Source organism: Tenrec ecaudatus, chromosome 8 (genome assembly GCF_050624435.1).
Source record: "Tenrec ecaudatus isolate mTenEca1 chromosome 8, mTenEca1.hap1, whole genome shotgun sequence".
Lineage (NCBI taxonomy): Eukaryota > Metazoa > Chordata > Mammalia > Afrosoricida > Tenrecidae > Tenrec > Tenrec ecaudatus.
The window spans coordinates 125,238,417-125,249,916 of NC_134537.1; the positions used below are offsets into that span (position 1 = coordinate 125,238,417).

The 11,500-nt window shown below is 41.0% G+C and overlaps 1 pseudogene; it reads right to left on the reverse strand.

Annotated features, from left to right (window-relative positions):
• Window positions 1-10,634: 10,634 nt before the first annotated feature.
• On the reverse strand, window positions 10,635-11,024 carry LOC142454475 (small ribosomal subunit protein eS26 pseudogene; annotated as a pseudogene).
• Window positions 11,025-11,500: the final 476 nt, after the last annotated feature.

Below are 11,500 nucleotides of genomic sequence, written 5' to 3' on the forward strand. Positions count from 1 at the left end.
AAATACTTAAAGAAATTGATGCAGCACTGGAAGCACTCACTCACTAGTTTGTGCCAAGAAATTTGCAAGGCAGCTACCTGGCCAAGTGACAGGAATAGAGCCATATTTGTGCCCATTCTAAAAAAAGATAACAGAATGAGAAAGTTGCCAAACAATATCATTAATATCATATGCTAGGAAAATTTTGCAGAAGATAATTCAAAAATGGATGCAGCAGCACATTGGTGGGGATCTGCCAGAAATTTAAGCTAGAATAAAATAAAAACATAAAATTAGGGATATCATTACATCCATCAGATGGATCTTGGATCAAAGAATAGCAGAAAGATGTTTCCCTCATTTTTTACTGACTATGCAATATCAATTGAGTCTCTGGATCAGTGCTTCTCAACCTTCCTAATGCTACAACCCTTTCATACAGTTCCTCATGTGGTGGCCCCCCAACCATAAAATTATTTTTGTTGCTACTTCATAACCCAAAGGGGTCACGACCCACAGGTTGAGAATTGCTGCTCTAGATCATAAATAAACTGGATAACGTTTAGAAGAATGGGAATTCCAGAACACTTCATTGTTCATTGAAGGTGTACAGAAGCCAAGAGATTGTTGTTCAGAAGAACAGAGAGCTACTGCTTGGTTTAAAATTAGGAACTATGTGTGTCGGCATTGTATCTTTCCCCATCCTTAGTCTGTATGCTGAGTAAATAATCCATGTAGCGGTACCACATGAAGAAGAACATGGCATCAGAGCAGAGGGCGATTCATTTAACAACCTGCGATCTGCAGACGACACCACCGTTCTTACTAAAAGTGAAGAGGATTGAAGCTCTTACTGATGAAAGTAAAAGACTAGAACCTGTCATATGAATTGCACCCCAACAGCAACAAACCCTTTTCACAGGAAAGGCCAATAAGCAGCATCGGGATAGATGTGTCAAGGATTTAATTTTACTTAGATCCATAATCAGCGCTCATGGAAAGAGCAGTCAAGAAATCAAATGACATTTATTGGGTAAATCGGCAGCAAAAGACCTCTTTCCATTGTTAGAAAGCAAAGATGCCATTTTGAAGACTGAGGGGCGCATGACTGAAGCCATGGTATTTTCAGTCCCCCCATGTTCAGGTGCGAGCTAGGCAATGAACAAGGTAAACTGGGGAAGACTCGACGTCTTTGAACGATAATATTGGTGAAGCACAATGAATAGACCAGGGACTGCCCGGCGAACAGACTCTGTTTGGAAAGAAATGCAATCAGGATGCCCCTCAGAAGCAAGGGCAGCAGCACGTTGTCCCCTGTCCTTTGAGAAGGACATCGTTCTTGGTAAAGTGGAGGAGCAGTGAAAAAGAGGATGGCCCTCCACTACATAGGAGATGGACTGACATCTGCTAATGGCGGCAAGCAGCATGCCCACTGTGCGGGTGATACAAGACCAGGTGCTGTGCACACTGTTGTGAAACGTCAAAACAGCACCCAGTTGACGACACATAAAACCACAAAGTATGCCTTTTAAAATATTTTTTTTCAAATGGAAAGCAAGGAATAAAATCTGCTTCTATAATAAGAACCCAGTGCTTGTTTTTGACTATATAAAACTCGATCTTAGGTTGAATTCAAAATAAGATTGAATTTTCAATTGAAATTAGACAACATCTATCTTATTCTTAATGATTGTTAAACAAGAGAAAGCTTGCTCAGACACTCGTGTGTAGGAAAGTGAATGTTGGAACAAAATGTTTATTGTCTGCCTATGAATGGCAGGTCGTTCTTCTTTCACAAAGTGCAGAGTTGGTCTAGGAACAGATCCTTCTATCTCATTTTGAATACGCTATGAGGCTGCCGTTTCCCAAATTGAGCCTCTTCTCTTGTCAAGTGCTCCAGCTGAGGACGTGATTCAGAGAACATGTCCTTCACACAGTCCTTCAGCGATGTTGAGAGAGAGAGAAAACCCTGTTCTATATTGTTCTGCAGCTGTTCCAGGGACTCAGAACTGTTGTTGATAGCTGTTTCCACTCAGGTCCAGAATGGAAGGGATATTTCAAGATTTTTCTTTTTCAACATTAAAAAAAATTCATTTTCCTTTTACATCCAAAAACCTTGTTACTTGAAGTCAATACTTTAACTTCGGACACTTAGTCAACTAGTTTAGGTGATAAAAAAGTGTTGATAAATATCCTAGATTCTGCTGACATTCTGTATGGTAAAGTCCTCAGACAATTCTTACTATTTTCTCAGAAGTTCTTCAAGTCTCCATTCACTTTAAGCACCCTGATTGAGAACCGTTCCTTTGTTTGCTACCAGATTGCTCTGTGGATCAGGAGATTTATGTAACTTTGGCCAGATTTCCATAGTTAAATTTTTTTTCAAACGAACATGATTTGGTTTAAGGCAGCTAACCATTATGTTCCTTGTACTATCTTTCCGAACATTTGATATTTCATTTCCAGGAGTCTCTTTATTTCTGAACCTCCCTAAAAACCACTGTGTTGGACATTGTCAAGAATTTTTTTGATTACAAGAAAGGTGAAATATGTTCTGAAGCCATGTGTGGAGCACCATCAGTACAGATTATGAACACAGTTCCTCTGTGTTTCCAGATAGGAAGGTGAAAATTGTACATATATTTTACTTGTTTGTTGGGGTGGATCTTTGCCCCTGGAAAAGGTTTTCTTGAGACTCCTCGTTACTATTACATTCCACCTAGGCTCCAGTGTGACAGTTATTGGTAGACGTTGCTGACCCATTACCCTGGATAGAGGGGCTATCGTTTCCATTCATCACACAAACTCTTCAGTATCGTGTGACGTATCATCACTATGTTAAGTGATGCTGCTTGAAAGCGGAACCTTTCCAGTTTCTCCAGCTGCACCCTATCCCAGTATTTGACTCACTATAATTTTATATGCTGCCCTTATCAGTTTCTCACCAATGGTATAACTTTTCTTTTCTGAGCCATAAATTCTGCTGCTGAATAAATTGCTTCTTGAGTCTTTCCACTAACTGTGACTCCTTTTTCTTTATAAATAATTTTATGGTGGGCTCTTACAGCTCTTATAACAATCCATGTATCAATTGTACATATGTTGCCATCATCGTTTTCACAACATTTTCTTTCTACTTGAGCCCTTGGTATCAGCTCCTCTTTTTCCCCCTCCCTCCCTCCCCTCCCATCCTCATAACCCTTGATAAATTATAAATTTTATTATTGTTTACATATCTTACACCATCATTGGTCTCCCTTCATCCATGTTTCTGCTGTTTGTCCCCCTGGAGGTGTGTGTTATACATCGATCATTGAGATCAGTTCCCTCTTTCTCCCCCTTCCCCTCCCCCACCTTCTCCTTCCCTCATGATATTGCTACTCCCATTATTGCTCCTGAGAGGGTTTTCTGTCCTGGATTCCGTGTGTTGAGAGCTCTTATCTGTAAGAGTGTGCATGCTCCAGTGTAGCTGGATTTGCAAGGTAGAACTGGGGTCATGATAGTGGGGGGAAGGAAGCATTAAAGAACTAGAGGAATGTTGTATGTTTTGTCAGTGCTATACTGCACCCTGGCTGGCTTGTCCCTTGCTTGTGACCCCTCTGTGAGGGGATGTCCAATTGTCTACAAATGGGCCTTGGGTCTCCACTCCCACCCTCCTCATTCACATCAGTATGATTGTTTTGGATCTTCTGATGCTGCATAGCTGATCCAGTTGATGCCTCATGATAACACAGGCTAGTGTGTTTCTTCCATGTGGGCTTTGTTGCTTCTCTGCTCAATGGCCGCTTATTTAACTTCAAGCCTTTAAGATGTCAGATGCTATATCTTCTAATAGCTGGGAACCATCAACTTTCTTCACCATATTTGCTTGCGCACTCATTTTGACTTCAGTGATCGTGTCAGGAAGGTGAGCATCACAGAATGCCAGGTTATTTGAACAAAGTGTTCTTGCATTATGGGAGAACTTGAGAAGAGGACCAATATCTGTCTGCTACCTTGACACTTAACATATAAATATATGTACAGACTTATATTCCTATCGTTAAATTAATATATTTACATATATACATGCCTATATTTATACCTCTATAAATGTCTTTTGCTTCCTAGTTCTTTCCTCTATTTACTTTTACTTTCTTCCTGTCCCACTATCATGTTAATCCTTCATTCAGGTCTCAACAATTCCTCTCAACTACACCCTCCCCGCCATTGATTTTAGATCTCGTTTTTCACTTGTGCCTGGGTTTGTTGGTCCCTTTTCCCCACCTCCCTCTCTTCCCTGTCCCCCAACCATCGGTCCCATTGTTTTCTCCTTGGGATTGGTTATCTTGCCTATCTCATATAGACATGAAAAATAAAAGAAGAAAAAGAAAAAAAGGGTGGGGGCTATAAATAGTTCCAGTTTTGTCTGCTGACCCTTATGAATGTTTTCCGATCGGGTCTGATGAGGTACCAAGACCTACCCCCTGAGTCAGGAGTCTATTTTCAGAATTCCTTGGGGACTTTGTTGCTTTGCTCCACTTGCTGCTCTGTTGCACTCCCTTCGTGTTTTACTCCGAAGTGGTGGGGACAGACCACATAATTCCTGTACTGTGTCTCCAGTGCTGTCCCCTGCAGTGCTGTGGGTCAGTGAGGTGACATAGTGTCTCATGGTAGAGCCGGCCCTTGGTCCTCTTTGTGCTTTGGCTGCTCTGAGCAGGAGTATCATCCTTGGGGGTTGGTGGGCCAGGATTTAGTCTGAATTCTTTTTTCCTAATAAAAGCTTTGCTCATGAAGGAGGGGGGAGCGGGGAGGGAGGGGAAAAAAGAGGATCTGATGCAAAGGGCTTAAGTGGAGAGCAAATGCTTTGAAAATGATTAGGGCAGGGAATGTACAGATGTGCTTTGTACAATCGATGTATGTATATGTATGGATTGTGATAAGAGTTGTATGAACCCCTAATAAAGTGTTAAAAAAAGGGGGGCACTGTTAATGGTGATAAAATCAAGAAAGCCAAATTTCCACCTGCAAAAACTTTCTTAAGTCTACATACTACATCAAAACTATTTATCCAAGATAACATTCCAGTGAATATAAGTTTAATAATTCCCTGTGTCAGAAAAGGGTTAACAGAAAGTATATGTTGGAGGGAGATCAAATAGAATAAAAACACATATCAAGGGCTTAAGTAGAAAGCAAATATTCTGAAAATGATGGTGACAACAAATGTGCTTGACACATGGATGGATGGATGGATTGTGATAAGAATTGTATGAGCCCCCAATAAAATGATTTTTTAAAAAGCAAAAAACACTTCCAAGAAGTAAAAGGAAGAGCTTTTGATAGTAGAGGGATAACACATTTCCCCCAAAGCTTCTGAATGTGTAAGTAAGCTATTTTCCTTTCTGCTAATAAAATATTTGACATCCTCAAAAAATAAAAGCTTTGCTCTTTTTGTGTTAACTGTGGGAAGGGACATTGAAAATCTGGGAAGGGAGAGTATGGGAACAAACTCTCATATGTTAAGGCAGCGGTTCTCAGTCTGTGGGTCGCGACCTCTTTGGGGGTCACCGGAGACCATCGGAAAACACATAAATATTTCACAATATATAATTACATATTGTTTTGTGATTAATTACTATGCTTTAGTTATATTTAATTATGTTCAATTTGTAACAATGAAAATACATCCTGCATATCAGATATTTACATTATAGCTCATAACAGTAGCAAAATGACAGTTATGAAGTAGCAACAAAAATAATTTTATGGTTGGGGGTCACCACAATATGAGAAATTGTATTAAGGGATCATGGCATTAGAAGTTTGAGAACCACTGGGTCTCCCATGGAGGGGACCTTCACATTCATAAGTAACATTGGAGTTGCAGTTCAGTCACATTCTGCTGAGTAGAAGTCATTCCCCTCAATGTCCTCCCATAATAATGCCAAATTTAAGGTGCTGTTTGCAAACACATGGTTGCTTACTATACTCTTGAAGGTCAACTGCCTAAAGGTTGTCTATCATCAAAAGCAATCAGACCCTATTGTCTGTCCCACCCTAAGTAGGGTCCACTCCCCTCTGATAAGGATCATTGATTATTCTCCTGGAGCAGAGTTCAAAGACACGTGAGGTCAAGCCAACTCATCAAACACCTGTGGTTTGTGATTAAGTTTTTTCCAACTTGTTGCCACCACTGCAGCATTTTTGGTTGTCTGACCACACAATGGAACAGGCCAACTTGGATTACCAGCCCACCTCAAACCCCCTGATAAATATCTTACATTGTTATATGTTAATGCATCATCCCGCGCTACTGTAATGAACTGACTCAAAAGGCTGTAATTAGCCTTCATTAGAAATCTTCTTATGTGTAGTTCTAGGATGCTACTTTCCTATCATGAATCTTCTCTGTAATAATTAACATATTGGATGATGATACATTTTAGGAAAAACAAATGCTAATGAATATAAAAAATGAGCCAAACCAATTGCCTTGTGGCTGTTTTTAACTTATGGATATTTCATGTGCATAATAAATAAGCAATAAAATCAAAAGTCATTCACTTCTACCTTATTCAATTCACATTTTGCAACATTTATAAAGCAAAGCTGCCAGGGTGGATCCTTGAGCCACAAGGCATTACAATTTCTTCTTTATAATGGATTTTCCCTCCAGTTTTCTAACTGGTGTAAAGAGCCCTGGTGGTTTTTCTAATTTTTATCAGTGAGTAGCAAACAAGGAGAAATCAGAGGAAGGGAGGTAATTCCAGATGGAGAGGCTAATATCAGCCTGCCATCTTCCTCTTGGCTTATCATTTCACCATTGCTACACCCAATACACAATAGCACTTATCTATGATCACATCGTCAAGGACCCCCTTTATCGAGCATTAAACACTGAGCATGACTCAACTAAATGAACACTGTCCATGAGTGCTCTCCCAGACCGAGCCGAAGCCCTCCAAGTAAAAATGCTAACAGGTTTTCCAGTCACCTGTGTATCATCTTTCCTGTTGCCCAGCATGCAAAGTTCACAATACTAATTTTGTTCTCATCAATCACAATTTTTTTGTGGAACCCCTAGCGACCTATTGTAGAATCTACAGGTTCCTCAGAAGCCAGGCTAAGATGTCGTACAAATATCAGTGGTTCAGTGGGAACAACTTTATTGATATGAGCAAGGAAAATTTCCTAGATGCCTTTTGATTTGAGACCCAAATGATAGTAACCATCAGTAGAGCCTGATACCACTCTTAAACTCTCCAGTCATTGTTCTGTGATAATAGGAAATATTCAAGTGGGGAGCTGAGGCAAGAAACGAATCTGAAACTGGGAAATACACAAGACTTTGTTATCTTGAATACTCTTGGCTAAGACTGAGGAAAGCCCTTCCTACTGTATTTGGTTTTTTTCAGGGCAAGTATGTGTGCACGTTGGTGATGGTGTTGTATACTAATTTCACGGTCTTATAGCAAGATAGTAGTGAAGCTAGAGGCCATGATCAGTCTGGATATGGTTTTGAGCGTATAGAGAATTGCTAATGCACTGGATGAGCAGCCTGCGTGCACTATAGGAAACAACGAAGGCAGACTTCATAGTTTGTCCTCCTAGTAAGGGCTTTCACAAGCTACTCATCAGAATGGTCATTTGTAGGTGAAAAAAGAGAATCATAAGCAAAGCTGAAACTATTGCTACATGACAGTGTGCTTAGAATACCTGCATTCATATACTGGTGTGTGATGTGTGAGATTAGTGAAGATGTTTATATTCAAGACAAACAATTACTAACCGCATTCCAAATTGGATGATACCTGATATATTAGTGAGGATTCTTGACTTCGGTTTGGTTCATTTTCCTGTCTTCAGTGTGAGAGTGAATATTAGACAAGGTTTAATAAGCAACTATTGTTGTGATCAGAGCTATCCCTTAGAACACCTGTATGCTTGGGCTGCCTTGTTCCCCTAGACACTTTACACATCATGCCCCTCACTATAAGGCCAGGTTTGATAATGTACAGAACGAGGCCACTCCACGTTCTTTATACTTCATCCACTTACATAAGTTAAACTTGGTCCTATAAATATTCTGCTATATTCGGGCCACAAAAACAAGAGTGGATTTGCTCAGTCAAGGATTATGTACATGTGCATTCTTGATATTGTAAACTTAACTGTCAGGACCTTAGAAGTTGCAGCAATTTATACTCCCAACTGATGATGCTTCAGGGAATCTATTTACAGACCTTCATAAATCCAGTGTCATCAAGCTTCCTCGGTCATTGTGTTAGGCAGGGTTCTCTAGAGAAATGAAACCAGGATACTTCTGTACATATATACAGCGAGAAGGACTGTAACAGCTAATTAGTCCACACAGCAGTACAGAAAGCTCAGTTCAGCTCATTTCCATGGAACAGTTAATATACTGGAAGTCCTTCAACTCACTTGGGCTGCAGGGTGAAGAAAGCAGACAGCAGAGTCCTCCCTGGGGCAAGGCAAACAGAGTCTGCCCACAGGCAGCAAGCAGCAGGGTGGGTCACTAACAGTAAGTAGCTCAGGAGCTAAATGAAGCAGGCCCAGATGGGTTATCAATGCAAGACGACAGAAATCCACCAGCCTCAAGCTCAAGCAATGTATGCACCAGCAGCTTGGTGAAGCAGGTCTGGAAGGAGCTTCAGCTCTAGCAACCGGGATCCACAGATTGACCCGGCCCACAGGTAGTGTAACTTACAGGTTGAAGCAGAGAAGTAGCTACAGCACATTCTGATCACGAGAGAGCAAGAGAGAGAGGGTGGGCCTTGCAGAGCCATTTATCTCTTTGCCCTCCACTCAAACTGCAACCTGATTAATCCCACATGTTCCTATTGGCCAGGTTGGCACAATAAACCTACCTATCACAGTCGTTATCAATCTGATAGCACAGAAAGTATCTCCATATAGTTTTAGTCAACATTTTCCCTATGTATTTCTTTTTGTCTATGACCTGTATTCAGTTCTTTTATGTATTTTTAAATTTTGATTGTTAATTTTTTTCTTTCCTTTTTACAGAATCTCTTTCTACATTATGTAAACTTATTTGTGATATGAGCAGGCTTCGGAGAATTTGTGGGAAATTTTCACTGTGCTTTATGTCACTGTCCCACGAACTTTTGAAGCCCCCTTGTGTGAGTTTCAATTTTTATGATTTCACAGTTTGTCTTTTGACTTTGTTTACGTTGTTTTTGCCTCCGGAATTTTTTCTACATAGATTTTTCAATATTTTCTTGTGTGACTCCTAAATTGTGAATTGTACTTTAAAAGAGCCCTCTGCAATTCAAGATTATCCAAGAATTATCTTGTTATGCTATTTTCTGGTTTCACTTGGGTCTGTGTGTGTGTCTTTAATGACCTCAGTTTCATAAATCTCTCACTTTTATGTGCTCAAAATACCTTCATACTATGAACTTGAAATAGAAATATGTCTACTTTGTGACTTTTTTCTTTTTAGTGAATTTTACCACAAACAATATTCCCTGTTGCATTATTTATGCTATTAAACTTCCAAGCTGATGCACTCCTTGATGTTTTCTTCTGATAGAAGCGAGGACTTATGATTTTCTCTTTACAAGTTCAAAACAATGAATGTTTCCATTTTATTGACAGATTCTCCGTGGTTCCTGCACACCACACCACTGTCTGCCACAGCTCTTTGTAGTCCTTGGACTACATAGTTTGGGGGGAGGTGTTGGAAGACGATGAAATCGATTCTTGCCTGGATGCCTTGCTGCCAGTAGTCTCACAAGTCAACCCATTTTCAGTCCTTTATGTGCTTTGTAACACCCCATTCATGAGTGATGCTGGAACCACAATGCTGCCAATTTTGACACTCAACTAATGATTCTATATGATGCTGAATCCATATAACCTGAAACCCGTGCCAGAATCCCAAGAGCCCATGCTGTCCCCCAACACCGTTCTTTCCTGGCTCCACATTCCAGGGATTCTGATGAATAAACTCAAGAACAAGAGCTTTCTTATCCACGGTGTCCATTTCAGCTTCCCCAGCTGGCTTGGACCTGGTGAAGAAAGCTGCAAACTTAAGCTCCCGATTTCTGTAAACCAATAATAACTTCATCTTTTCTCCATTTATCATGCTGTCCACTGGCCCAGAAGTGAGGATTTGGTTTTAATTACATTGAGTTGTCCACAGTGAAGGATGCAATCCTTCATCTTTCTCAGCAAGTTCAAGTCCTCCTCATTTTCAGCAAGCAGAGTTGTGTCATCCGCATATCACATAATGTTAACAAGCCTTCCTCCAATCCTGATGATTTGCTCAGCATACAGATTGAAGAAGTATGGTGAGCGGCTGCATCTCTAACACACACCTTCCCTGGTTTTAAACAATGCAGTGTCCTCTTGTTCTATTCCCACAACTGCCTTTTGGTCCGTGTACAGGTTCCTCACGAGCACAATGGAGTGTTCTGGCCTTCTCCAGGCTATGCTCCACAGCTGAATTCCTTTGCATTCTCAATTGAAAATAACCAAGTAAGCATCTTTCTGAAATTCTCTGCTTTGAGCCAAGATCCATCTGACATCAGCAACGATATCCCTCCTGCCATGTCCTCTCTTGAATCCAGCTTCTAGTAGCTTCTTTTTTTTTTTTTCCATGAACAATTTCCACTTTATTTCCTTTCAGGTTTTTCTTCAGCTTTTAATCTTTACATAGGCTTTGGAGGAGGTCGTGGGGCAGCACCTGCAGGTCTAAATCGAGGTGGCGGGGTTCGGTCCTTCCGGGCTTCGCGTGACCGGTTCCGGACCACCTGGCTGTGGATGGCACAACTCACACAGTAATGCAGCTTCACGTACAGCTTGGGAAGCACGTATGCGTCGAAGACACTCGCTTCGGAGATGTCTCTGACGGCCGCGGCCTCCACTATGTTTCTTATGACGAACTTCTTAATGGCCTTGTCTTTGGGCACGCAGCGGGCGCAGTTCGTGCAGCGGATGGGCTGCACATGGCCGCGGCCCTTCTTGGCCCGGCCGTTATTACGCCTTTTCTTTGTCATCTCGGAAGCGAGGACGCGAGAGAAAGCTCTAGTAGCTTCTTGTTGATAAACTGCTGCAATTGTTGTTGTATGATACTCAACAACATTTTACTTGCATGGATATCGATGATATTGTTCTATAATTTCCATATTCTGTTGAGTCACCTCTCTTTGGAATGGGCAGAAGTATAGATCTGTCTAGATAGTTGGCCAGCATATTAGGTTTATCTCTCTAAAGAAGCAATTCTAGTGAATCTTGTATGCATTTTTTTCTTGCATGCATTTTATATAGAAAGAGATTTATATATAAAAATGGCCTACACAGTTGTAGAAATAAGCAAATCCAGTCCGGTTCAAGTAAGGCTTCTCCTGCCTCATGGAAGCTGACAAACAGGAAGCAGGAGGATGAAACAGAGACAGTGGGGGCACAGGCTGGCGGATAGAGAGGCAATATGAATCAATGTTGGCCAAATGAGTCCACTGTGGGTAGTCTACTGATGGCTCCTGAGATGGCAGGC